The 27750-nt window shown below is 36.7% G+C and overlaps 2 pseudogenes; one reads left to right on the plus strand and one right to left on the minus strand.

The window, feature by feature from the left end:
* The first annotated feature begins 6853 nt into the window (after positions 1-6853).
* On the plus strand, positions 6854-7665 carry LOC133057306 (olfactory receptor 52D1-like; annotated as a pseudogene).
* Positions 7666-18766: 11101 nt separating this feature from the next.
* On the minus strand, positions 18767-19728 carry LOC133054218 (olfactory receptor 52D1-like; annotated as a pseudogene).
* Positions 19729-27750: the final 8022 nt, after the last annotated feature.

Raw genomic sequence — 27750 nt, forward strand, 5'->3', positions numbered from 1 at the left:
AAATCCTGAAAGCTGACACTGTGGAAGTGCTGTACTCAATATGCTAGCAAATTTGGAAAACTCACCAGTGGTCACAGGAGTGGAAAAGGTCAGGTTTCATTCCAATCACAAAGAAAGGCAATGCCAAAGAATGCTCAAACTACCACACAATTGCACTCATCTTACATGCCAGTAAAGTAATGCTCAAAAATTCTCGTAGCCAGGCATCAGCAATATGTGAACCATGAACTTCCAGATGTTCAAGCTGGTTTTAGAAAAGGCAGAGGAACCAGAGATCAAATTGCCAACATCCGTTGGATCATTGAAAAAGCAAGAGAGTTCCAGAAAAACATCTATTTCTGCTTATTGACTATGCCAAAGCCGTTGACTGTGTGGATCACAATAAACTCTAGACAATTCTGAAAGAGATGAGAATACCAGACCACCTGACCTGCCTCTTGAGAAACCTGTATGCAGGTCAGGAAGCAACAGTTAGAACTGGACATGGAACAACAGACTGGTTCCAAATAGGAAAAGGAGACCTGCTCATTTAACTTACATGCAGAGTACATCATGAGAAATGCTGGGCTGGAGAAAGCACAAGGTGGAATCAAGATTGCAGGGAGAAATATCAATAACCTCAGATATGCAAATGACACCACCCTTATGGCAGAAAGTGAAGAAGAACTAAAGTGCCTCTTGACAAAAGTGAAAGAAGAGAGTGAAAAAGTTGGCTTGAAGCTCAACATTCAGAAAACCGAGACCATGGCATCCAGTCTCATCACTTCATGGCAAATAGATGGGGAAACAGTGGCTGACTTTATTTTTCTGGGCTCCAAAATCCCTGCAGATGGCGATTGCAGCCATGATATTAAAAGATGCTTACTCCTTGGAAGGAAAGTTATGGTCAACCTACGCAGCATATTAAAAAGCAGAGACATTACTTTGCCAACAAAGGTCCGTCTAGTCAAGGATATGGTTTTTCCAGTGGTCATGTATGGATGTGAGAGTTGGACTGTGAAGAAAGCTGAGCACCAAAGAACTGATGCTTTTGAACTATGGTGTTGGAGAAGACTCTTGAGAGTCCCTTGGACTGCAGGGAGATCCAGCCAGACCATCCTAAAGGAGATCAGTCCTGGGTGTTCATTGGAAGGACTGATGTTGAAGCCGAAACTCCACTACTGTGGCCACCTGATGTGAAGAGCTGACTCATTTGAAAAGACCCTGATGCTGGGAAAGATTGAGGACAGGAGGAGAAGGTGACGACAGAGGATGAGATGGTTGGATGGCATCACCAACTCAATGGACATGGGTTTGGGTGGACTCCGCGAGTTGGTGATGGACAGGGAGTACTGGTGTGCTGCAGTTCATGGCGTCGTAAAGAGTCAGGACTGAGTGACTGAACTGAACTGAAAATACATATTTATATAAGTAATTTTATATATAGTATATATAATATATATTATACTATATCTATCAATTATTAATACATATACATATATATTTAAAATCTTACTTGAGATAAAACCTAAACACACTTATAAAAAATAATAAAAGCAACCCCTTTAGCAGGGAGAATAGTGGCTTTCTAAGTATATCCACATCCAAGTCCTAGGAACTTAAATGTTACTTCACATGGTAAAGGGGTATTTAAGTTACTGATGTCTAATAATCTCCTGATCTTAAAATATGGAGAATGCTCTAGCTTATCTAGGCAAGTCTAATGTAATCATAAGGGTCCTTAAAAGTAGAAGTTGGAAGTAGCGGAGAAAGCAATGTTTTAGTGATACATGGTGGGTGATAAAAACTTAATTATCCATTGTCAGCCTTGAAGATGCAAGGAGACTCTGAGCCAAGGAACAGCCTCTAAAAGCTGGAAAGTCAATAAAATTGATTCTATCCTAAAACCTCTGGGAAAGAATGACACAGTGACACATGTGCTGAATTTCTAACATACAGAATTAAATAAAAAGTTTATGCTGTTTTAAGCCACTTAATTGGAGAAGGAAATGGCAACCCACTCCAAGATTTGCCTGGAGAATCCCATGGACAGAGGAGCCTGGCGGGCTACAGTCCATGGGGTCACAAGAGTCAGACATGACTTAGCGACTAAACCACTACCACCACCAGGCCATGAAATCTGTGATAACTTACTATGGCAGCAATAGGAAAGTTAATTCTGATAGGATTCTAAAGAGTATTTGGGAAGAAAAAAGATAGTAGAATTGATCTAGTCACTATTTATGAAATTGCACATAAAATTATACAATTTTACTTTACACACACACCCCCAAAACCTATCAGGTAACAGATCATAAAGTAATTATGAAATTACTAATTAATAATCATCAGAAAATGGAAAAATCTGAATAGTTGGAAGAGTGAACTAGAATGGCCAAAAATACATATATCAAGAAAGGTAGAAGAAGGTAAATAATAAATGAGAGGAGAAAATACTTTTAAAATGAGTGATAATTACTAGAATTAAGAAAACACAAAAAAATTCAAATTTATAGGGCACATGGTATAGCAAAGAAAATAGATTTTTTAAAAATTTCAATGTTAAAAAAATTAACTGCTATCAAATTCAAGATAAAAATTCTAAGTTTCTTAGACAGCAAATTCATGTCAGAAAAGAACTTTTTATTTCCTGAAATATTATATTTCCTTATTTGTTTGTTATTGATTTTAACCACTACATCAAATATTCCTAATATGAAGGATCTTGTCTGCTTTATTACATTTCCAGTCTCTAGAATATTACTACGTCCTAGTACATATAGAAGAGTTGATTTGATGAATAAAAGAGTTGGTTTAATGAATAAATTCAGAGATGTGAAAAATTTCCATATGTATGATGTTGGAGCTAGAGATCATAAAGTTTCTTTGCACAGCAATGTTCAGAGCAGTAGATGCACATGGTTTGTGAATTTTTTCTTTATTATTTCTATCATACCTACATGAAGAATTAATCTTGACAATTTTTCCTAGTTAGTAAAACAATAAAGTAATACATATATTCAGGTAGTGGAGAATGGTTAAGTAAACTATACAAGAAAATTCAATGACATATTTTGTGACCACTAAAATTACAATTATGAAAATTCTATCATTTCTTTTAAGAAAGATCTCTGTTCCATTATGCTTTCTCAGAGGAAATTAGGAATTACATGTACTCAAACAAGTTATAAATTATTACATAAAGCCAATGTTGTCAAAAATTTGGAAGAATTTTGTGAAAAAAGCATATCTTTAAGTATTTGTGACCAATCAATATATCCCTATTGAAATTAGTTTTACAGTGAGACATAATCCATTGAAAAAACTATCTGTTTATTCTCATCTTCCTGGCTCTTGTGAAAATGGTATTTTTTTTTTTTCCAGTGGGTTTTGTCATACATTGATATGAATCAGCCATGGATTTACATGTATTCCCAATCCCGATCCCCCCTCCCACCTCCCTCTCCACCCGATTCCTCTAGGTCTTCCCAGTGCACCAGGCCGGATCCATGGCTGATTCATATCAATGTATGACTAAACCCACTGGAAAAAAAAATAATAAAAATAAAAATAATAAAAAATAAATAAATAAATAAATAAAAAGAAAATGGTATGAGAATAACCCTATTCCCTACTCAACCAGCTCAGCTCTGGTGTATCTTAGGCTCCACAGGGAACCCATGCACACCTGGGCCACTTTCTTGGCTCCTGGGAGCCTGTGATCTTAGAACTATTACTATAATTGAGGTTAGATGAGAAGAGGTAGATTTGAATATTGACAAACCTGTTCTGATGATATAGGAGAGGTGGGGTGAAGGATAATACAACCATCTCAGCATCTTTCTTCATTACTAGAGTTGTGGAGCAAGAGGCCCTGGGTTTTTCATCAAGGCCAAAGGGATCAGAACACAGAGTGATATTAAAATTCAATGACAGTGATATTAAACTTAATTTAAAATTAATGCTCTAGAATAGTAGGTGGTGAGAAAAGGATTGAGTGATGATTACTATCTTCTATAAATAAACAGTGTCATTGAATTAACAAGATGTTATAAAATATTTTTTATTACATCTCTCTCCTTATTTCTATCAATTCATGGCTTGTATCAAAGCTGATATTCCTTGACCATTAGATCTCACTCCTCTAGGATTTTCCTTTTCTCCAGGAGTTTGGTCTTCCTATCTGATCATATCTGTAGAAACTCAGTTGAAGTTCTCTAAGGATAAGTAATGCCACTGAAAAGGGAAGACATAACAGTAACTGCTCCTTGACCTGTTCAATCAAACCCCAGGGCAAATACCCACATCAGCATTTGTTATGTACAACAAACTCAAGAATAAGCCATGCTATCAAATGGATTTATCTGGGAGCTAAGACTGAAGAAATTTAGGTTGTGCTACAGAAAGAGGTACCTGAGAGGACAGAAATTGTGTAAGTATTACTTTCTTCTCAGATTCTGCGACAGGGATGCTACTTGCACATGAAATCTAAGTATATATTATTATTACTGAAGTGAGAAGCAGGAGCTTTGTGATCCACTGAAGAAAAGTCAGTTCCTATAGTGGCAATGGGACAAAGGAAAAAAAAAATTCCAAGCAAGTATGTATGGGCTTGCTCTTACTTTTTTTTTTTTCCTCTCACTTTTTTGCTATATCCCACTTTTTATTTTTTTCTCTTTCTTCTCATCATTTACTTTCTTCTGTTTACTCAAAATTATTACTGGTGTTATTTTAAAATTCTTAACTCATAGATTTGTTATTTGATTTTATCATTTCATAACAAAAACAATGCAGTCCAGGAATTTATTACAAATTTTAGAACTGGAATTATGCCATGCAGATACTATGTTTTCATATTTTATAATTACATAAGGGGGTGTTGCTCTGAACTTGATTTACTCTTTAAATGAGCTATTCTGAAAAGGAAATTTAACTGCACAATAATGTATGTGTTTTGCCTATCCTTTACATGCTAATATCTACTTTCTGAACTTTTATTTGCTGAAGTAATTATTCAAAGTAAATCTTAAATCATATGTATTAAGACAATTTACAGCTTAATTAGCAAATAATTTTAGATTTCCCTTATTGTCTTGTCTCTTATTCAATTTCAAATGAGAAAGCTCCTCAGTGGTTGCCAACTCCAAAACTGAGAGACATGTTTATTTCTGCCCCCATGCCATCTTCTAGGTGTTAGGACTTCTAGTCCTTTTTAGCTCCCTGGCCTACATTTGAATTAGGCAAACAGCACAATTATGAAAAGTTATACATCTGTATATTTCCTAACAGAAGCATACTTATCTGCTTAATTAGCTCTCTGGTCATACTGGAATAGGAGTGATAAAATATGCACTTATATTTTGCAGGCTCTACTCCCTGTATTTTCAGCTGTCTTTCCTTGTTTTGATTTATATCTCTCCATGAGTACAATGTGCTGCCACTGTTGCTCTTATATAGCTGGTCTATAAACTGTCCTCAGAATTAACAGTGGTACTTGTCAGCATGACACAATTTAGCTATATATTGCTAAATTCCAATACCTCCAGAACTCTGAAGTTTGAACTTATCAGATGGAAAGGATGGAGAAAAGAGGTGATGTTTGAAGGAGAAATGAGATATTGGTTGAAAGAGGATGATTATTACCTGGTTCAAAATAGTTACCTTCCATAGGAGGAGGGTGGTTCTTAATTTTAACATAATCTGAGGAGACAAATGCAGAATGTGTCCTAATTTAGAACCTTCTGCTATCACTTTTATAGTTCTCATTCCATGGAAAAAGAGTCTAGAATATGTGCAATTAGAATTATTCATTAAAGCATGCTAATTGATGTGGCACAGTGGACACTCAAGTGAAATTTAGGACAGAGTCTTGTGTTCTCTTCATTCTGCAATGTCACTGCCATTTCAAGGGACAATTGACACTTGAATATGAGTTTGAATTGCACAAGTCCACTTGCATACTGATTCTTTTCAATAAATACATGTAATACTACTACATGATTCAGGGTTGGTTTCATGTACAGATGTGGAACTGAGGATACAGATGGCTGACTAAGGGATCTGAGCATCTGAGGATTTTACTATCCATGGTGGGTCCTGGTACCAATCCTCCATGCATACCGAGGGAACACTGTATTTCACAAATGAAAGTATTAGTCACTTAGTCATGTTCAGCTCTTTGTGACCCCATGGCCTAGAGCCCAGCAGGCTCCTCTGTCCATGGGATTTCCCAGGCAAGAATACTGGAGTGGGTTGTCATTTCCTTTTGCAGGAAATCTTCCTGACCCAGGGATCAAACTCAAGTCTCCTGCATTGCAAGAGGATTCTTTACCATCCAAGTCACCAAGGAAGCCCCATTTCACAGTCTTGAACAAATTAATTTTCAAGACGGCTAATACATTTAAGGTTAGAGTTGTCTGATTGTGAATTTACTTACGTTATAATTTTTCTTTATCTTAAAGGTCCAGAGTGCTTCAGAACCAAGACTAAACATCTTATCTGTGAATCTTCTGACTCACAGAAGTAGAATAAATATCTCTACCACTTTGTTCATAAAATGGTTTGTTCATAAACCTTTTACTACATTGATCATGTGGGAAATTAATCACTGGTTTATATCAGTTTCTCCCCATTACAATGTCAATCTGAAATTAGGAATTAGGTCCTATTTATCATTTTATTTTTAGAGTATAAAACATTCTCAAGATTTATATTAATTAATAAATGAAGTCATCAGTAAATAAATGGTCATATGAATATGAAAGTATACACATATTCTGCAACTGAACACAGCCCATATTTTTCATCATGTCATTGCCAAACAACATCAGCTTTCATCCCAGTACCTTCCTTCTCTTCGGCAACTCCAGAATGGATGGAGGCCATTCAAACTTGGATATCAATGCTGTTCTGCCTTATTTATTTAAGCGCTCTCCTTGGAAATTTCTCCATTCTATTTATTATCAGAATAGACTCCAACCTGCATGAGCCCAAGTACTACTTCCTCTGTATGCTCTCTGTGGTCAACTTGATCCTTTCCACTATTGCTATGCCCAAAATCCTCAGCATTTTTTGGTTCCATGACAGGGAGATCTATTTTGAAGCCTGCCTTGTCCAAGTATTTCTCATTCACTGACCTTTGATAGGTACGTGGCAATCTGCAATCCCCTGAGACATTCCATTATCCTGACACACAGAGTCATCCAGAACTTGGGGCTGGCTATTGTCTTCCGTGGAGTTGTGCTTTACAGTCCTCAACCCTTTATGCTTTGGTAGCTTCCCTACTGCAGAACTAATGTCATCCCTCACACCTACTGTGAATTTATGGCTCTGATCAAGCTGGCTTGTGCAGAGACCAGGATCTGCAGAATATATAGCCTAACTGCTGCCTTCCTCACTGGAGGTTTAGATTTCATATTAATCCTCTGTTCCTATGTTGTCATCCTTTACACTGTCTTCCATCTTCCATCCAAGGCTGCTCGGCTCAAGACCCTGGGCACTTGTGGATCCCATGTGTGTGTGATCCTGGTGGCCTATACTCCAGCCTTTTTCTCCTTCCTTACTCACAGGTTTGGGCACCACGTGGTTTCTCATATTCATATCTTTGTGGCTAGCACCTTTGTCCTCATCCCACACATGGTGAACCCAATAATCTATGGCATGAGAACCAAGAGGATCAGAGAATGATCTCTCGAACTTTTGACTTCTCACAAATTCTAAAATGATCAGTTTTTATGGAATAAGTTTCTAAGACTTATTTTAAAAAAAGATATTAACCTTCTTTCTAGAAGCCTGAATCCCTACATATTCTATTTGCAATATAAAGTATTAGTTAGTATTGATTTAATGTCATTCTTCTCAGGAAACTTGCTTAGAAGATGATTGATTTAGGTGTTTATTTTTTTTGTTTGTTTTTTTGTTTTCTTTTTTTTTCCATTTATTTTTATTAGTTGGAGGCTAATTACTTTACAATATTGTAGTGGTTTTTGTCATACATTGACATGAATCAGCCATTGATTTACATGTAATCCCCATCCCGATCCCCCCTCCCACCTCCCTCTCCACGCGATCCCTCTGGGTCTTCCCAGTGCACCAGGCCCGAGTACTGTCTCATGCATCCAACCTGGGCTGGTGATCTGTTTCACCATAGATAATATACATGTTTTGATGTACATCCCACCCTCTCCTTCTCCCACAGAGTCCAAAAGTCTGTTCTGTACATCTGTGTCTCTTTTTCTGTTTTGCATATAGGGTTATCGTTACCATCTTTCTAAATTCCATATATATGTGTTAGTATACTGTATTGGTCTTTATCTTTCTGGCTTACTTCACTCTGTTTAACATGTCTGCTTGATAATTCAATTTCTCCACTTTTCCATGATCTTTTTCATTACGTTTGCTTCCGCAATACTATTCTGTTGTTCAGTATTATGAACTTCAAGAGACACTAGTATTGATTCATTATTCTGACTTTCACCAAGCTTAATTAATGGAATTGTCTATTTCTCATAGACAAGAAAACTGAAAATATTTTAAATCTAAAACCTCAGAAACTGGGATAGTTCTAGCTAAATATCTTCTGAGAAAACAGATAAAGAGACTATTCCCTCCAGATTACTTCTTGGAATTTTGTGTGGCATATTACTATTTCCTCAATCTACCTAGAATTCTTATAAGTTTTCTAAATAATATCTAGTCCCACAAAAACGTCTTCAGAAGACTTAATGAATCCAATTTGTCCTACCATTTTCCCTTTTATTTCCTCAATTGGTTCAAACTGATTCATTTCATTCACTGAAAATATATATAGTTCTCTCTGTCATTCTTTTGTGTTCTTGCATACTCTATTTACTCACAATATGTATTATAAAACAGAAACATTGTATTCTGACATTTCTTTATAAGTCATCTTTCTTGTTACTCTTGACTGTGATATTGTTCATTCCTCTTCCTTTCTGAAGTTTAGTAACAGACTAAACTTTGTATGGAATATCATGCACTTATCATAGGTATATAACTCATTTGGGGCATGCCAAGTCACTACAGGTACCTAATACAATACAGTGCTTTTCTTTAAGATATACACTATTCCTGATAATGACCTAAGCAGTTTTGTCATGAGGCCATAGTAGCATATATTACCAAATTCTTTAGTAACCTGAGTACCTCTCTCAGTTAGTAGTTCTTCAGAATCATGTTACTTATTGTCTTTAATTTTTGTTTTCTTCTTTCTGAGCAAGTGGGTTATCAGATATCAGTTCTACATGACCCCCTTCTGTTGACTGCCCTATGATTTCATACCTCCTCCCTCAATAGTAAAGTGTTAACTCTGTGCTCATATTTCTGGGTGTATAAACTTATTTTATTGTCATCCATTTCATATTATCTTGGTTAGTACAAAAATTACCTGAATATTCTAAATTCTAAGAAAAGCAAAAATTTGCTGTTTAAGACATTGGCTCTCAAGTGATACTGCGCAGTTTTGAATCCAAAAACAACTACTTTCTAACTATGTTTATTTTCATCAAGTTATATTATCTGTCTTTCTCAGTTTTGAATGGTAAAATGAAGATATCGACAGTAGTTACTTCAGAAAGTAATCCTGACATTTAAGAATATGCCTATGAGACAAGTGCTCAGGGCTGGTGCACTGGGAAGACCCAGAGGGATGGGATGGAGAGGGAGGTGGGAGTGGGGATAGGGATGGGGAACACATGTGTAAATCCATGGCTGATTCATGTCAATGTATGGCAAAAACCACTATAATATAGTAAAGTAATTAGCCTCCAACTAATAAAAATAAATGAAAAAAAAAAAAAAAAGAATATGCCTATATGTGATTTGTTTCTATTGAAGTTAATTTATCAAGAGCTTGATAAGTTAAAGCCTAGAATTAAGAAACATTATCCAGCAAGAGTGCTTACTTTGGAATCCAGTGTGGTAAACTGGAAATCATTGGACAATTTGAGGTCTATTTTCACTAATTCTGATGATGTACAATAAAAACTTGCCAGCAAATAGAAAAGAGGAAAATTCAAGAAATAGGAAGAGTCCAGTTAGAAAAGCTGATGAGTTCTTAGAATCATTATCATAGTTATGTTTATACTGAGTTCAGACAAGTCTTAAGAAGAAACTAATGCTTTTGGCTCATGGATCAACCCTCAGAGGCAAAGCTTTTTATGTGTGAGAATTATAATTAATATTGAAAAAATTTCTTTGATTATTTCTAGAGGGATGCCAACACATATCCTGGAGTAGTCAGGAACCTAGGCTACCAATCACACTGTGGTTCAGCCAGCTGCCTAATTAAAGAAGATTGAATGAGTGAATGTACACTAAAATTCTACTAAAGCCCAGATATGACCTTTGTTTAGGATGCAGTAACATACAAGACTGATATGAAACATACAGATTCCTTATATTATATAATGTGTATGCAGAGAGGAAGGGACACTTGGGAAGCTGTATGAACTATTTAATACTGTGAGCAAATAATTTTGTATTGTGAAATGTGATATAAAAATATATGAGGCACTCTGAGGGAACAGAAGTTAAGGCTACTCTAGATGGAGTGATCACATTGTCTCTGAGAAGTGATCTGAAATATAATGAAAACATTTTCTGAAAATTTAGGGAAAAAAATTCATGCAAAGGGAAAGAATAAGCAATATATATATAAACATAATCTAATCAACATGCTGGACAACTTGAAATTACACATCATATGTCAATTATAATTCAGTAAAAATAATTGAGAGTGAGAAGATAAGGCAATTTGTACACAGTTGTGATACTGTGCTTTATAAGAAGAAATAAGTATTTGTTCCTAGTCCCCGTTTCTGGCACAGAGCTCTTAAAATTCCTGAAATTTCTTGAGGTGAGAGCAAGAAATGAGTCTTTTGTTATGTTAACGAGATGACTTTTGGACCCAGCCTAAGGAGCAGGGCTAGTTGCTATTGGAGCCAACAATGTTATTAAAGAGATGTGACTTTCACTCCCTGCCCGGGCTACCTCCAGGGAGGGGAGACTGAAGTCTCCATAAAAAACAATTTAAAAAAAAAAAAAAAAAGGTTCAGAGAGCTTCTGGGTTGGTGAACATGCCTGCAGAGGATATGGAAGATCCCTACTCTTTCTGGATACCTTGTCCTAGGACTCTCTTCCATCTGACTTTTCTTGAGTCGTAACTTTTTATAATAAACTGGTAATCGAATTAAGTAAAATAATTCTCTGAAATTCTGTGAGCTGCTCTAGCAAATTAATCAATCCCAAGGAGGGGCTCATTGGAACTGCCAATGTACAGCTGATCAGACAGAAGCCCAGATGATACCTTGGTTTGCAGGGGGCCATGGTAGTAAGTCTGAACCTTTGACCTGTGGGATTTGAAAATATCTCCAGGTAGACAGTGTCAAAATTTAATTACTTTGTGGGACACCTAGCTGGTGGTATGTGGGGAAAACCTCTCCTCCCTCATAGTGGAATGGGGTGCAAAACCATATTTCATGGTTTCATATAAGTAGTTAGTAGGAGAGTGATGACAAAGTGACTAGTTTCTCTCTGGATTTTCACCCCTGTTTTCCATTACTGACAGGAAACATCTATTGGAATCCATCATAGACTTCATGGACTGTAGCCTGCCAGGCTCCTCTGTCCATGGAGTTCTCCGGGCAAGAATACTGGAGTGGGTAGACCTTCTCTTCTCCAGGGGATCCTCCCAACAGAGGGATGGAGCCCACGTCTCCCTCATTGCAGGCAGATTCTTTACCATCTGAGCTACCAGGGAAGACATCATAGACTTCATTATGATGGAAAACTGCATGCATTTCTTCACTTTCAGTTCAGTCGCTCAGTCGTGTCCGATTCTTTGCGACCTCATGAATCACAGCACTCCAGTCCTCCCTGTCCATCACAAACTCCTGGAGTTTACTCAAACTCCTGTCCATCGAGTCGGTGATGCCATCCAGCTATCTCATCCTCTGTTGTCCCCTTCTCCTCCTGCCCGCAACCCCTCCCAGCATCAGGGTCTTTTCCAATGAGTCAGCTCTTCGCATGAGGTGGCCAAAGTATTGGAGTTTCAGCTTCAGCATCAGTCCTTCCAATGAACACCCAGGAGTGATCTCCCCTAGGATGGACTGGTTGGATCTCCTTGCCGTCCAAGGGACTCTCAAGAGTCTTCTCCAACACCACAGTTTAGTTCAGTTCAGTCACTCAGTCATGTCCTACTCTTTGAGACCCTATGAATCGCAGCACACCAGGCCTCCTTGTATATCACCAACTCCTGGAGTTTACTCAAACTCATGTCCATCGAGTTGGTGATGCCATCCAGCCATCTCATCCTCTGTTGTCCCCTTCTCCTCCTGCCCCAAATCCCTCCTAGTATCAGGGTTTTTCCAGTGAGTCAACTCTTCGCATGAGGTGGCCAAAGTACTGGAGTTTCAGCTTCAGCATCAGTCCTTCCAATGGACACCCAAGACTTATCTCCTTCAGGATAGACTGGTTGGATCTTCCTGCAGTCCAAGGGACTCTAAAGAGTCTTCTCCAACACCACAGTTCAAAAGCATAAATTTTTTGGTGCTCAGCTTTCTTCACAGTCCAACTCTCACATCCATACATGACCACTGGAAAAACCATAACCTTGACTAGACGGACCTTTGTTGGCAAAATAACGTCTCTGCTTTTTAATATGCTATCTAGGTTGGTCATAACTTTCCTTCCAAGGAGTAAGCGTCTTTTAATTTCATGGCTGCAGTCACCATCTGCAGTGATTTTGGAACCCCCAAAAATAAAGTCTGACACTGTTTCCACTGTTTCCTCATCTATTTCCCATGAAGTGATGGGACCAGATGTCATGATCTTAGTTCTGAATGTTGAACTTTAAGCCAACTTTTTCACTCTCCTCTTTCACTTTCATCAACTTTTAGTTCATCAGGCTTTTTAGTTCCTCTTCACTTCCTGCCATAAGCACAGTAGGACAATGCAATTAGACTAGATATTGAGTCACTGTGATGAAATTATAGTGTAATTTTTTTACTTTTTAGCTGTTCATTTATAGTAAATATTGAGCTAATATGCTGGCTGCACAACAGTAAGAAGATATACCAAATTTAATATAGTCATTAGTGTATATATATACATCATGAGAACTGGAACAGCACCACCCACCTTGAGAAGTTAAGGATTAAAAAAAGCCTAGAACAAATCCCAGGAACCTTAGCAGGAAAAAAAAAAAAAAAGTTTAAAGATGTTATAAAGCTAACAGTAATAATAATTCCCTCCCTCAAAATAAACTAATCCTAAATTTGAAAGTTTGAGTCTTAGATGGACTATTTATGCTTGGGGACATTCTACATTATTTCACCAGACAAGGAGTTAATTCAATCTCAGAGCTTTGTTGTTTCTCTGTCCCCTATCCTTTACAGTATTTCAGTACAACAAAGTCTCACTCTGGAGACTGTGTCCACAGTACCAAAAAACCTCCCGCCAAATCAAATGGCATTCAGAAGGCTGTTAGGAGAGATTTACTAACTTCTCCAAGAGTCCCTGCTGGCTAAGTTAGGTTTTAGAAGTGCAGATCCTTTTTGTGGCCAGCTGAGAACAAGGAAAAAAGAGAAGTTGGTAGGATAGGGATAAGAAAGGAAAACTTTGTGACTGAGGTGAGGGGAGAAAGTAACTGACTGTAAGAATGTGTTGGCATAAACTTTTAAATATGGCTGAGCAACTGCTGCCTTAATTCTTTCTAATATATTCTAATATAATCTGTGTGCAGTTCACGTATCTGTTGACACCTTTGCTATTCTTTCTATGCACCTGAACTCTTTACTGTCTTATATCCTATTTACTGATTTATCAAGCTTTCTTTTTTTCATGTTTTCTTTCTCTTTCTCACTTTTACCTCTTCTTCAGTCCTTTCTAATCAAATTTAAAGGCTGGATAAATGTCCCTATCCTAAGCCTATTTTTGGCACAGAGAGAGAAAGGTAACTGAACTTACCTTAAACTATTCAGAAATTATCCTCACCAATTACAACCTAGTAAACACAAGCATATCACTTGTTTTCTTCCTTTAAGCAGATAGTAGTGCTAATCATTCTAGAATGATGTAATCTTCAAATATGTAATGTATATGTCTGTGAAAATATCTAAGGATAAGTGTAACAGATGCACTTCATTATGAATATTATACACTCATCCAAACATTCATACGCAGTGAGGACCGGGATGTAAAGCCTGCTGATTCCTGATGTAAAAATAAGCCAACAAGCTGAAATATGTCAGAACCAAGTTCACTGCAGCTTTCTAATTTATCATTCTCTTATCAGCAGGTTAATCAGTAACTATTTTTTTGCTGACCCATCTTAAGTTATGTCAACCTTGCAACCACCAGCAGGTAGGCATTTTAGCTTCATTTCTTAGGTGAGAAATCTCAGACTTACAGAAGGGAAATTAATCAAATTTACATGGCAATGACCAGCAGAAATTGACACTACTTTCTAATGCATGCATCTAAATACTATGAGGTTTCCCACACACTAAACTCTAAATTAGCTGAATCTAAGTCATAAAAAAGAAATATGATTATAGTATTCTACTTCATCTCCTTCCCAAATTCCTTCAATTTAAAAACCACTCCTTGCATACAGTCATCCATATTCAAATTAGGGATAGTTTTCTAGATAATTCTTATTTCTTTCTTGAAACACTTCTTTTTTTCTCAGTTGAGTAATTACTATTATCATTATTTTTACCTTTGACTAAATATGTTAACTCATATCTGTTATCTTCTCTCCCACATCGAGGATTAAATTCTCCTTTCTAGAATTTTTTTTTTAAGTTATGTGTCAAAACAAGCTGCGATGAACCCTTTTCTTTTCTTTTTTGACCCTGCCCATGTGGGATCTTAGTTCCCCACCAGTGATCAAATTCACACCCCCCTGCAGTGGAAGCCAGGACTCTTGACACCGGACCACTAGGAAACTCTTACAATATACCTTTTCAAAACACACACACACACACACACACATTCATCCCCAGAAATACTGTTCTAATACATTTTATCTGTCTAATGTAGCTGTTCTGCACAGTGATTTGAAGTCTCATACAATATTGAGTAAAGGGACAAAAAAAGTTCTAATTTTATCAGGGAGTGGACTACATCAAAGGAAAGCTGCAATAGTAACACACGCCACTGTAGCCCTTCCTATGAGCTCTTACAGTCTTTTCACGTCATTAAGATGATAGCCTCCTGGTAGTGTGGAGTAAATCCACTTTCATGATGGTGGTAATTCTCTTAATATTGGTAATTCCTATTTCAACTGAGTATTTCAATGCACCACACTATTTTTTATGTATAGATATAGAGACAGATATGGATATATAAATATACACTTTACCTACCTACTTACCTTTAGAGTAGGTGTGTTGAAGAGAGAGAAAGAGCTCTTGATTACAGTGTGTTTAGACTTGGAAATGGCAACCCGCGTCAGTATCCTTGCCTGGAAAATTCCATGGACAAAAGAGCCTGACAGGCTACAGTCCACAGGGTCGCAAAGAGTCAGACATGACTGAGTAAGTATCACTCACTCATTAGATTTATTAAGGTGATATAGCACAGTGACAACTTAGTATAGTAAAAGATGACAGATTTTGTTCTAAGGAGTGATGTGTATAAATCAACTTACTTTACCTGACAATTCTCTGTTGTTTTATAAACCTGAAAATTAATATTTATGTGTATGTGTATAAATCTGTGTTTCTATTGACAGTCATCCATAGGAAGACAATTAAATGGCAATGCTCTATTTGCCTATAATCAGAACAAAGATGAGGAGGATATGTACATTCCATTCAAGAAGATACAGATTAAGAGAATAACCCTAAGAAGTTTTCTGTGACTTCATTAAGAAAACCCCAAATGCAAGGTTATTATTTTCTGTTACTGGAACCAGCAAGAAGAGAGATCAGGAGGTGACTATGGCATTAGAAATGGTTTTGGGAGACCAACAGTAGTAAGAATACAAAGATCCAAAGTTGTCTACACTCTTGCACTTTTCACATTCATGACATGTAAATTTGCCCAGAATATACCACCCATTGTCAAAGAGGAAAATGGGATAACCTTAGGAGCTGAGATGACTGAGTATAGAACTATTTAACTCAAAGGTGGACACTACTACCCCTTACACACACACACACACACACACACACACCCTCATTGACTTGACCTAATCCATAGTGAACTTTATTTAACTATCTACTTGATAATCTCTGGAACTATTTTCTGACTTTCTAAACTCCACAGGCTTGGCTAATTAACTATTTCTTACTCCTATCATGGCACTTGTCACATTGATTTCAGTGTGTAGTATAATTAAATATAGTGTAATTGTTAAGAATGCAACTGTGGTGCCAAACTTCCTATGTTCAAATCCTGGTTCAACTTGTAACCATCTCTGTGATCATGGGAAAATGATATAACTTCTCTATTACTCAGTTTCCTTATTTGTAAAATGAGGATATTAATGTGACAAACCATGTCTAGTTTATATAATTTAATGGGTTAACATATGGAAAGAATTTAGGAAGGACAATGAGAATGCAACTTCTATACAAGTATGATTAGATGTTATTACACTGAAAACAAATCTTCCTATGTTTCAATCAACCTTATCAAACAACTGGAGCAAGGTATTTCTACCCTACTCTTGATGTTTATATATTATAAAGCCCAGCCTTGCTTGATACCCTTCTCTACTACATACTAGGAAAAAGCAGTAGATTGAAAAATTTAGTAAGAATAAATGAGTAAGTTTAATTAAGACAATGTTACCTCCCACCCCTTCTTAGAAGGGAGGCTTTCTAATAAAGTCATATGTTCTTTGGTGCTCCTTCATGTGATGAGCCCTCTTATTCTGATTAGGAATACACATTTAACTCTGGGGGTTAGTTAGAGAGATTCCTGACTCACAAACCAAATTAAATCCTTCAAAATGGTCTTTATCACTCTAGACAAGAATACTGGAGTAGGCTGCCATTCCTTTCTCCAGGGAATTTTCCTAACCACGGGATCAAACTCGGGTCTCCTACATTGCAGGCGTATTCTTTTCAACCTAAGCCACTAGGGAAGCCTCATCACCAAGACAGAAATTTTGAACTCACACATGCCCCAACTTTTAAAAAATATCAATCTTCTCAGGAATCACATGGGAAGGAAAGAATATATTTATTCTGTACACTTCTGAGACCCTGAAACCGAGTACAAACCTTGCCTTATGGATCGTTCTATCTCACAATGAATTCTGGTCAAATATAAAATACTGGCTAAATGAATCTAAACTGAGGATGGCAATGAAGGATGGAATGAGCAGCAAAGAAACCTCAGCTTTTGAGGAGGTTTACAGAGCTGAGGTTTACAGAGATTCCAATGAAATGTGGCTGTATACCGAATCATTGTGAGATTGTAGGAAAATTATGGCTTCAGAGCTCCACAAACCTCAAATCCTAGCTCCTCTACTCACTGGATTATTGAATATATCTTTGTTGAGCTGTTTCATATAGGTATTTACAATAATTAACTCTACAAAAATATTGTGAGGGTTAAGTAATCATGTATACAAACCATATAGTGAAGAGCTTGGGACTTAGCAAATGCTTAATAAATGTTGATCTCTTTATATCCTTAGGTTGAGGGGTGAAGTACTTGACTAAAACATCTTTCCAAACATTTTCCCACTGGTCAACTAATTTCTCTGTGCCTTAATCTGTACAGCTGTAGCTCAATTTTAGCTACATCTAAGAATCACCTAAGAAATTTTAAAACATGGGTACTTGAACACTAACCCCACTATAGTTTTGCCTTCTGTAGGATTTCATTTAAACAGAATCATACAGTATGTAGCCTTTTATCATTTAGCTAAGGTCTACGAGAGTTATACATACTAAACTATAGGACACCAAAGAAAGCAATAGGATTAACTGACAAAGAGAAAGTATTAAAAATTAATGACAATTTGGTCAACAGATTTTTTTCAAAGGAATAATAAGTTCCAAAAGACTGTAGGATAATGACTTCAAAGGCTAAGAAAATGTAATAACTGGAGGATAGAAATGTGTAGGTAAAAAAATAATTCAAGAATGAGGATGAGGGACTTCCCTGGTGGTCCAGTGGTTAAGACTCCATACTCTGAACCAAAGGGCCTTGGTTCAATCCCTGGTTGGGGAACCAGATCCCGCATGCTCCAACTAAGACCCAGTGAAGCCAAACAGAAATAATAAATTAAAAAAAAAAAAAAAAAAGAAAGAAAAGAATGAGGATGAAATAAATAAATCTTCAAATGAACAGATAACAGAAAAGCTAGCACCAAAATAATCTCACTACGTACTATCAAGTATGTAGTTAAAAAAAAAAAAAGGACATTTAATCAAGAAGAAAGGACTTAAGCAAAAAACAGGAAAATTTCTAAATCTGATAATGTCTAAAATGTTAAACAAATAGATATATGGCATATAGCTTTTATTTTTTGCCTCATATAATTCTCCACAGATTTTGTTAGTTTTCTGGGCTATTATAGGAAATAATATTTTAATATTTTGAAAAAGAGTTCTACTTGGTAATATATCTTCCTTAAGGTAATGACTGTTATAACACAGAATATATCTTTGGATGTGTTACTTCCTGCAGAAAAATCTAATCCCTCTGACCATTAAGACAGGGTATTCATGAAAAAAACACAACTTTTAAGATTGAAAATATATTATTTGTTCATTTGTTCACAGCACTCAACAACTAAGAGGATTTAGTTCAGAAATTTTGAAAACCTGAAAAATTTAAGAAACGTGTCCCATATCTTCTTGGTCATTACCCCATAGATGATGGGGTTCAACATGTGTGAGTCTAGGAGATAAATGTTGGCCACAGATACGTGGACATGGGGTGCCACATGATGCCCAAACCTGTGAGTGGAAAAAGAGAAAAAGGCTGGAGTATAGAATACTAAGATCACACACACATGGGAGCCACAAGTACCCAAGGTCTTGAGTCGAGCATTCTTGGATGGAAGGTGGAAGACAGTGTAGAATACGAGGAGATATGAACAAATGGTCAATATGAAGTCCACTCCTCCTGTAAGAAATGCTATGATGAGGCTATAGGCTCTACAGATTCTGGTCTCAGCACAGGTAATCTTGATGAGGGCCATGAACTCAATAGGTGTGGGAAATGATATTGGTCTCACAGTAGGGAAGCCACCATAGAAGGAAAGGGTGAGGAAAGAGAAGTGCTGTGTCCCAGAATACAATTGCTAGACCCATGCCCCCAAGTTACAGAATGGGTCAGAATAGCAGAGTGTCTTAATGGATTACAAATAGCTACATAACAGTCAAAAGCCAAGGCCAGGAAGAAGCCAGACTCCATGGTGGAGCAAGAGTGAATCAGGAACACTTGGGTGAGGCAGGCTTCAAAGCGAATCTCTCCATCATGGAACCAGAAGAGGCTGAGAAGTTTGGGCACAACTGTAGTGCACACAGTAAGGTCAGCTACAGCCACCATGCAGAGGAAGAGGTACATTGGCTCATGGCGGCTGGAGTCTGTCTTGTTGATAAACGGAAGAGAATAGTTTCCCAGTAGGGCAAAAAGGTAGCCACAACAAAAGGGGATGGAGATCCAGATGTGAGTAGCCTCCAACCCAGGAATGCCAAAGAGAATGAAGACTAATGGATGTACATCAGTCTTATCGTACACTGTCATAATCAGTGTCAGATATTTAGCTTTCTCTTCATGGATTTTCCTCTAAAGCAAACAAACAAAACCTTAAAAACTTTGAAACTTCTGATAAACATGCCAAATATAGGGAACTGCAGGTAGTGGATTGCAGGTAATTACAACATTTGTAATTTATTTAGATAGAAATTATTCATCATATGACTCTCAGATATTTCAGAACAATCCAACAAACTTTTTGGTCAACCCAATGTTAGACCCGGTTTGTGCCTAAGACATTGATTTCAAAGAACTCATTCTTAATATAATTAATTGCCCTATGGATGTGATCATTTCTTTCACTGCATTTATATATGTGAGAAAGGAAAAGAGGATCCTGTGCATAACATTAGAAAATACGATCACCATTAATTTTATTATGGATGTTGGTTGAAAATTTCCTTTTAAAAAATTCTGCTAAGAAGCTGGCCCAAATATAAGTTTTTCTCTTCCTAATTAACACCTTTCCAATGCACTTTCAATATATGTTACATCTCAGAGGTACAATTATCATTGTTAGATAAAATGTCAGGATGTCAGTGACATCCTGTTCTATTGATAGTGTAGATATACTCTGAGCTAATGCATTTTGAGCTAATGAACTTCCCCTCTTTTTTTCCCTACAATGAACATTTATTTATATCCTTTTTTTAAAAACATTTATTTTTTATTGAAGGATAATTGCTTTACAGAATTTTGCTGTTTTCTGTCAAACCTCAACATGAATCAGCCATAGATATACATATATCTCTTTCCTTTTATCTGTATTTGTGGATCCATCCAGACTTTCATATTTATCAGGCACCTTAGCATTCCATCTTTTATTGCTCTGTCTCACTGTACCATTTAAATATACCACTTAAAAATACTTTCTTAATGGAAAATAAAATCTCACTGGCAATTAGGAAATGGAAAATTAAAATAATATGATACAAAACACATATTATATTCTTAACCAAAAGAATATCAAGATTGATGATATGTTGTAGTGACATTTGGGTTAAAGGACAACACTTACACTCAGTTGGTAGGGGTGCAAACTGACCCAACTTTAGAAGGAACTTTTTTGGTAAACCTTTTTACTGAAAATAATATTTTTGGTAGAACATTTTAACCACTTGCCATCCTAGAAAATAATTTTCTATATACACACGGAGATATATACAGTGTTTCTCATTGTAAAACTGCCAGTGATAGAAGAAAAAATACAATATTCAAAATGTCTCTCAATAAAATTAAGTTAAAAGTTGTGGCAAATTTATATTATTTATTATTAAGCAGTAATCAAAATAAAGTATACTTAACTAATATAGAAGAAATTCAAAATTTTTAAAATGCAGCTAAATTTGTTTTCTATTCCCATATTAATATACATATATATGTGTATGCATATAAATATGCATGTAATATATATAAGATACATTCTGTAATGTAAACTATTATATATATAAGTACAAATGTATATCCAGTTCAGTTCAGTCACTCTGTTGTGTCCGACTCTTCGCAACCCCATGGACCACAGCACGCCAGGCCTCCCTGTCCATCACCAACTCCTGGAGTTTACTCAAACTCATATCCATTGAGTCAGTGATGCCATCCAACCATCTCATCCTCTGTCATCCCCTTCTTCTCCTGCCTTCAATCTTTCCCAGCATCAGGGTCTTCTCAAATGAGTCAGCTCTTTGCATCAGCTGGCCAAATATTAGAGTTTCACCTTCAACATATGTATATAAGATAAACAAATTTATATTGATAATTTATGCTAAAAACAATCTGAAAGGATACACACTCAAATTAGGAGTCACCTAAAATGGATGATGGATGGAAAAGAGTGGAGAAAGAATAAAATTTAGCTGTATCACTAAGATTCGACTTTCTAAATAGTTCCTGTGGACTCAGCGTATACATGTGTTACCAGAATAGTTTAAGGTTAAGGTAAATAAATCAGTAATGCAGAGCTAAATTGTAATCTTCAGAAAAAAATAGAAACTGAGAATTACAAATGAGAGGTGGCCTTCCTTGTCTTGCAAAACATCATGAAATTTTTCTAACCTCTTGAATTAGAAACTTTTCTCACATCTCTCTGCATAAGGAATTGGTCACTTATTCAATTCATGAAGGTGGTGACCCTGTGTCTTTGGTCATATTTCTTTACACATCCAACCTTCAGTAACTTTTGGTTAAAATTGAAGAGTCTACTCACATGTCAGATACCCTGAGATTACCTTTCTAGAAGTTCTGATTCATCATTGACACCCCTCCTCAGTGTCCTTATGGTATGTACACTTACCTGCCTTCTATCTCTTGTCATACTGTATTTTACATTTCTGCATATTTTTCTCCTTTATTATATTGCACATTGTTACTTGGCAGAGGCAATATCTTTTCTGATTTTTGCTGTTTTTTCAATTAATGAATAAAGAAAAAAAAGAAACAGAATGTAAGGGAATGCTACTATTTTTTTGTTAGTAGTTTCAATAAAGGATAACGAGTAAGTTGTTACAAATTTATGACACCAGACACTATCCCCAAACTTTGTTCATTAACCATTTCCTGATTTTGATATTAAATCTTTCACACATACCAAGGGATCAGTTTTCAGAAAAATTGAATTCTGTCAATATTTTGTTTCTTATTTGATAATAGGATGGAGAGGAAGAGGAAATAGCATTAAACTCACACTTGCTGATGGAAGAATTAAATATACGGCCTATAATGTCTTCTGGCTAAATCCTACTTCCTCTATCATTCCTTACAATAAACAAGGAAACAATCAAACATGAATTGAGTATCTACTAGAACTATGTAAGTTGCATTGCAGGTGTTACCTGCATTTACCTACCATTAAGTCCTTAAGGAAACTGTGACATGTCTCATCATGTCTGACTCTTTGTGATACAAGGAACTGTGGCCCACCAGGCTCCTCTGTCCATGGAATTCTCCAGGCAAGAATACTGGAGTGGGTTGCCATTTCCTTCTCCAGGGGATCTTCCTGTCTCAGGGATAGAATACGGCTCCTGCACTGAAGGCAGATTCTTTACCATCTGAGCCACCAGATGGTTTTCTTATCATGACACAAATAAGAAAACAAGCTAAGAATGTTCATTTGCCAAAACCTATCCTATATGAATTTGGGGACTATAACTTGAAACCAAGCATAATCACAAAATTTTGAATCTTTGTATTAGCCATTAGAATATACACTCTACAGGGTTTTGTAAAAGTAAACTGACACAATGCGGTTAAGATGGGTTTTGAACATCATAGACCATTGATCACATATCATCTATTTCTAAGGTCTGTTTGGAATATAGGGCTGATAGCGCCACACTCTCATCCTTTGCTTCATCAGCCTTCCTCTGAAGGAATGAACTAAACAGGGAAGTTCACACAGAAATTTACTTTTAGGAAAGTTGAATCCTGGTCACAACCTGTAACAGAGTATAGACTTTGCTGCTTCTAGGCCAGAGGAAGTCTTTTCATGGGCCACAATTTCAAATAGGTTCAATTGCCTCAAGAAATCATATACCAGCCTGTTATTCAAAGCCGATCTGCTCTAACTGGAGACCTGAGACCTTCCATCTTGCTACTGTCCACTCAGCCCAAGACACAAATGAGAACAACTGCACACTGCCTGAAGTCAGCAGCGGTTCTGGGGGATGAGCACCCACCTTACTGAGGAAGCCTTTAGATCTCTCATGACTCACAGATTTTTCCAAATGAGCTGTTATAGACATGTTTCCTAATGTGTAAGACTCCCATGGTCATTGCATGTGGCTGGTCTCCCTGTGGGGTCAGAGAAAGAAGTCATTGGGAATTGAAGATCTTAGTTCAAAATTCATGTCTGAAGACTTTAAAGGCAATATCTTAATAACAGCAGAATCCAGGATGGAGTATGGAGGGAAGTGAGTCTTCCTTGTCTCTGGAACCTACCCCTCAGCAGGACTGCTTGAGTCTCAGAATTTTTTTTTTTTAATATTCTGTGTATTAATTAGAAAAGGAAAGATTATGTCTAGTTCCTGTTTTATTTTTAACAAGGTAATGCATATTAACATGCATCTCCCTCCAGAATCTTGAGAGTTAATACAGAGCACTTGGATCAGTCACCAAAATTGTCCAGATGGTCTTGAGTTGTGCTAGTCACTTCAGTCGTGTCTGACTCTTTGTGACCCCATGGATTGTACCCCATGAGGCTCTTCTGTCCACGGGATTTTCTAGGCAAGAATACTGGAGTGGGTTGCCATTTCCTTCTCTACCATATGGTCTTAAATGTACATTATTCTCTCAAGGATCTATCCTTGGTTACTCCTGGTATGAGAATGATAGGTGGATTTTACATTCCAAGAGCAGCAGAGAGGGTAAGGATACTCTGACTCCCTTAGTCTAGTTTCACAGTCAGTTAGCAGTGAAATCTTTTCAAAGACCTCTTCCAACAATCTACACCTTGAGATGGGCTCTTACAATTTTATATGCCCACTCTATTCTGCACTGTGCTGTTAGTGCTCAGCAAGGGGTTTCACTAGCATGGAGGTGGCCTGTTGGGTGACTATCTGGATACACTAATGGCAAACGCAACAACAGTGTAGTCACATGCAAGAGAAAACACAGGTCAACATAATAACAAAATAACGTTTTTTGTTTTTGTTTTTGTTGTTTTTCTCATGAAGAGCCACATAAACTGACCATGACTTGTTAAGTTCCCCTGGGCTAGAAGTCAGGTCAATCAGAATACTTGCATAGCACATTGATCCATGATGAGAGAGGGTGGTGGCTGTCTCTGTGACATCCATATCTTTACGGAGTTTGATCTCTCTGCAAGGTCCCTATTCTGCCATATGGGTCAACAGATCCTACTGGTTGATCATTCTTATGTATTAAAGTCTAGGATAGTACTTTAGTCTAGCTGACCAAGATGGTTTTACACTTAGTATTTTAATCTAGCTGTTGAATACTTTACTCTTTGTACCAACTCTACTACTAGGTGATTATAGAGGAATTGGAACTTCAATTCAGTGTCATGTTCTTTTGTCTGCTCTTGTATATCATGACCTTTAAATGTGACCTCCCAATAATTGTTTACAATGTCAATCCCTTGGACAGCCACAAGACAAGCAGATCTTCATACCCACTCTCCTGAGTCTTAAAAGTTTATATAGAGGCTTTAACTGGGTTCAGTCATGTGTTCCATACAGAAGGTCTCAACAAAACATTGCTCTCTCCCAAGGCTAATATGTCCCTGGAATAGCTCTTAGTGTAGAAGTGGTGGGTGGAATGAGGACAGGGGAGGGATTGAGAAGCTTCTTACTGGCATATTTTCACACAGTTTAGGGATAAGAAGAAGGCTAGAAGGAAACTGGATTGTGGAGATTAGAGTTCAAGAAGTATTCAATTGCAATGCATGTTACATACCCAGATAGAGAAGTCAATTTGTTGGGTAGATAGAGAAGTTCTATTTCAACAAATAGGGCAGAGATGGTGATACAAACTTGGAAATCTTCAATGCACAAGCTGTTATTTGCAGCCATAGAAATAAGTGTGGCCATAGAAGGAAAGATGACAAATATGCAGATGATAAAGGCAGAACAGGGAAAATTAAAGAGAAGGAGAAACTGGAGAAACATGTAAGGAAGCAGATGATACAAAGTATTTTCACCAATCCTATTTTTCCTCATCCTCTATATTTAGTACAACAGCAAGTTCTGGTGATTATATCTTAAACAGCTCTCATACCTCTTAATTTACTTTATTTTGACAATCGTCACATAGGATCCAAGCTGCTATTGTTTTTTTTTTTTGAGGCATATACCCTGATAGTCAATCATCTATTTGCCTCTGCTCCTAAATTAGTAGTCACCCTTGATTCTTTTGTTTTTTACAATCATTCCACAAATTTAACTCCATAATCCATTTATGTTTCTACATATTCAGCCTCCTTCGAAAACCTGACATCATCTTAAACCTGCTCTTTGAAAACAGTCTTAATTTTACATCGGTAGATCTATGAAAGTGAAAGTGTTAGTCACTTAGTCACATACAACAATTTGCAACCCAATGGACTGTAGCCTGCCAGACTCCTCTGTCCATGGAATTCTCCAGGCAAGAATATTGGAGGGGGTCGCCATTCTCTTCTCCAGGGGAATCTTCCTGATCCAGGCATAAAACCTGCGTCTCCTGAATTGCAGGCACATTCTTTTCCATCTAAGCTACCACAGAAGTAAATCTATAGAGAAGATCAGTATACATTGCTGAAAAGAAGGTTTCCTATTGAAATAGATTAAATTTAAGCTTTTTTTCATTGATTTATAAAGTCCTAAATGAACTGACATGTGCCTCTTTTCAACTTTCTCAAGTACCACTCTTTCCTTACATAACTTGTTTTAGCTATCCTACTCTTTACCTCCTCCTCAAAACTTAGTAAGTATTTCTCCCAGTAAGCAAGATACTCCTTCCATCATTTCTTTTTCTTGCAATACTTTTCTTCCTCTCTTTGAATGACTGGTATTTTCTTATCATCTGGATCTCAATTCAGTCACTATCTCTAACAGAGTTCTTTCCTGACCTTTCTTCTTACCTCTAGTCAGTCTCCATCACATTAACCTCCGAGCTTTCATCAGAGAATATTTTACTCCCTGAAATATTATGTTTTTTATTTGTTTTTTGTTGATTTCTCTCATTACAACAAATATTCTAAAATAAATGACCTTGCCCACTTTGATTATTACATTTTCAGTTCCTAGAATATTACCTATTTCTTGATGCAAAGAAAGGAATTGGTTTAATAAATAAACAGAAATGCGAAAAAGTTCCATGTACATGGTTGTTGAGTAAGAGATTACACAGCCTCTTTGCACAGTAATGTTGTAGCAGTAGCTATAGATAATTTTATGTTTTTTTTTTCTTTATTTCTATTATGTTCCTATTACACTTGCAAAAAAATTGATCTTTTCTTTCTCTTTTTTTGCAATTAGTGGAACAATGAAAATAACACATATATCCGGGAACTGAAGACTGGTTAAGTAAATTATGGAACATAAATTAAATGATGTATTTTATGGCCATAAAATAATATGTTTCCCTAATGTAATCATGCAGACTTCTCTATCAACATAAGGTCTTTGTTGCATTTCATTTTCTCACAGGAAATTATATATACTAAACCAAGTAAAAAATTATTATGTAAAGCCAATGTGATTATACATTTGAAAGAATTTAAAGTTAAGAAGCATATTTGTAAACTGTGTATTTTTAATGAGCCAGTGGGTCCCAAGGAAAATAGTCTCAGAGTGAGATAGATTACATTGACAAAATTATGTTTTCTTCCCCTTTTCTGGGATCTTTAATAAAAGTGGAGGAGAATAATGCTGATGACTGGCTTCTATCTTTGGCTCAAGAATCTCCGCTCAGGCATATACTGGGCTCCACAAGGAATCCATACACACCTGAGCCACTTTCTTGACTCCTGGGAGGCTGTGGGTCTAGAACTATTATAATTGAGGTTAGCTGAAAAAGTGGATTATAATAAAGACAGGTCAGGAGATTCTGGTAATATAGGACAGGTAAGGTAAAGATAACACAACCACCACAATATCTCCCTTTATGCCCAAAGGTTTGGAGCAGAAGGTACTAAGTACTCCATCAAGGAGAAAGGGATCAGAAAACAGAATGATACTGGATGATTAAAATGAATCTCTAGGGTAAGTACTTCTTGATCACCAAATTCTACTTCTCTAGGATTTTCCTTTTCTCCAGGAGCTTTATAGTCTTCCCATCTGATTTTATCTCTAGGAAAGTCATGATATTCAGTTGAAGTTCTCTATGGATAACTATGCCAATGAAGCGAGACATGAAAGTAACAGCTCACTGATCCCCTGCTTAATGAAACCCTTGGGCAAAGTACATACATCATCATTTGATATATACAACAGACTCAAGAATAAACCAGTTTATTGAAGATATCCTGCCAGGAGCTGAAGAGGAAAATTCTAAGCTGCGCTACAGAAAGAAGCACTTGGGAGGAGACAG

This window comes from Dama dama, chromosome 1 (genome assembly GCF_033118175.1).
Source record: "Dama dama isolate Ldn47 chromosome 1, ASM3311817v1, whole genome shotgun sequence".
NCBI lineage: Eukaryota > Metazoa > Chordata > Mammalia > Artiodactyla > Cervidae > Dama > Dama dama.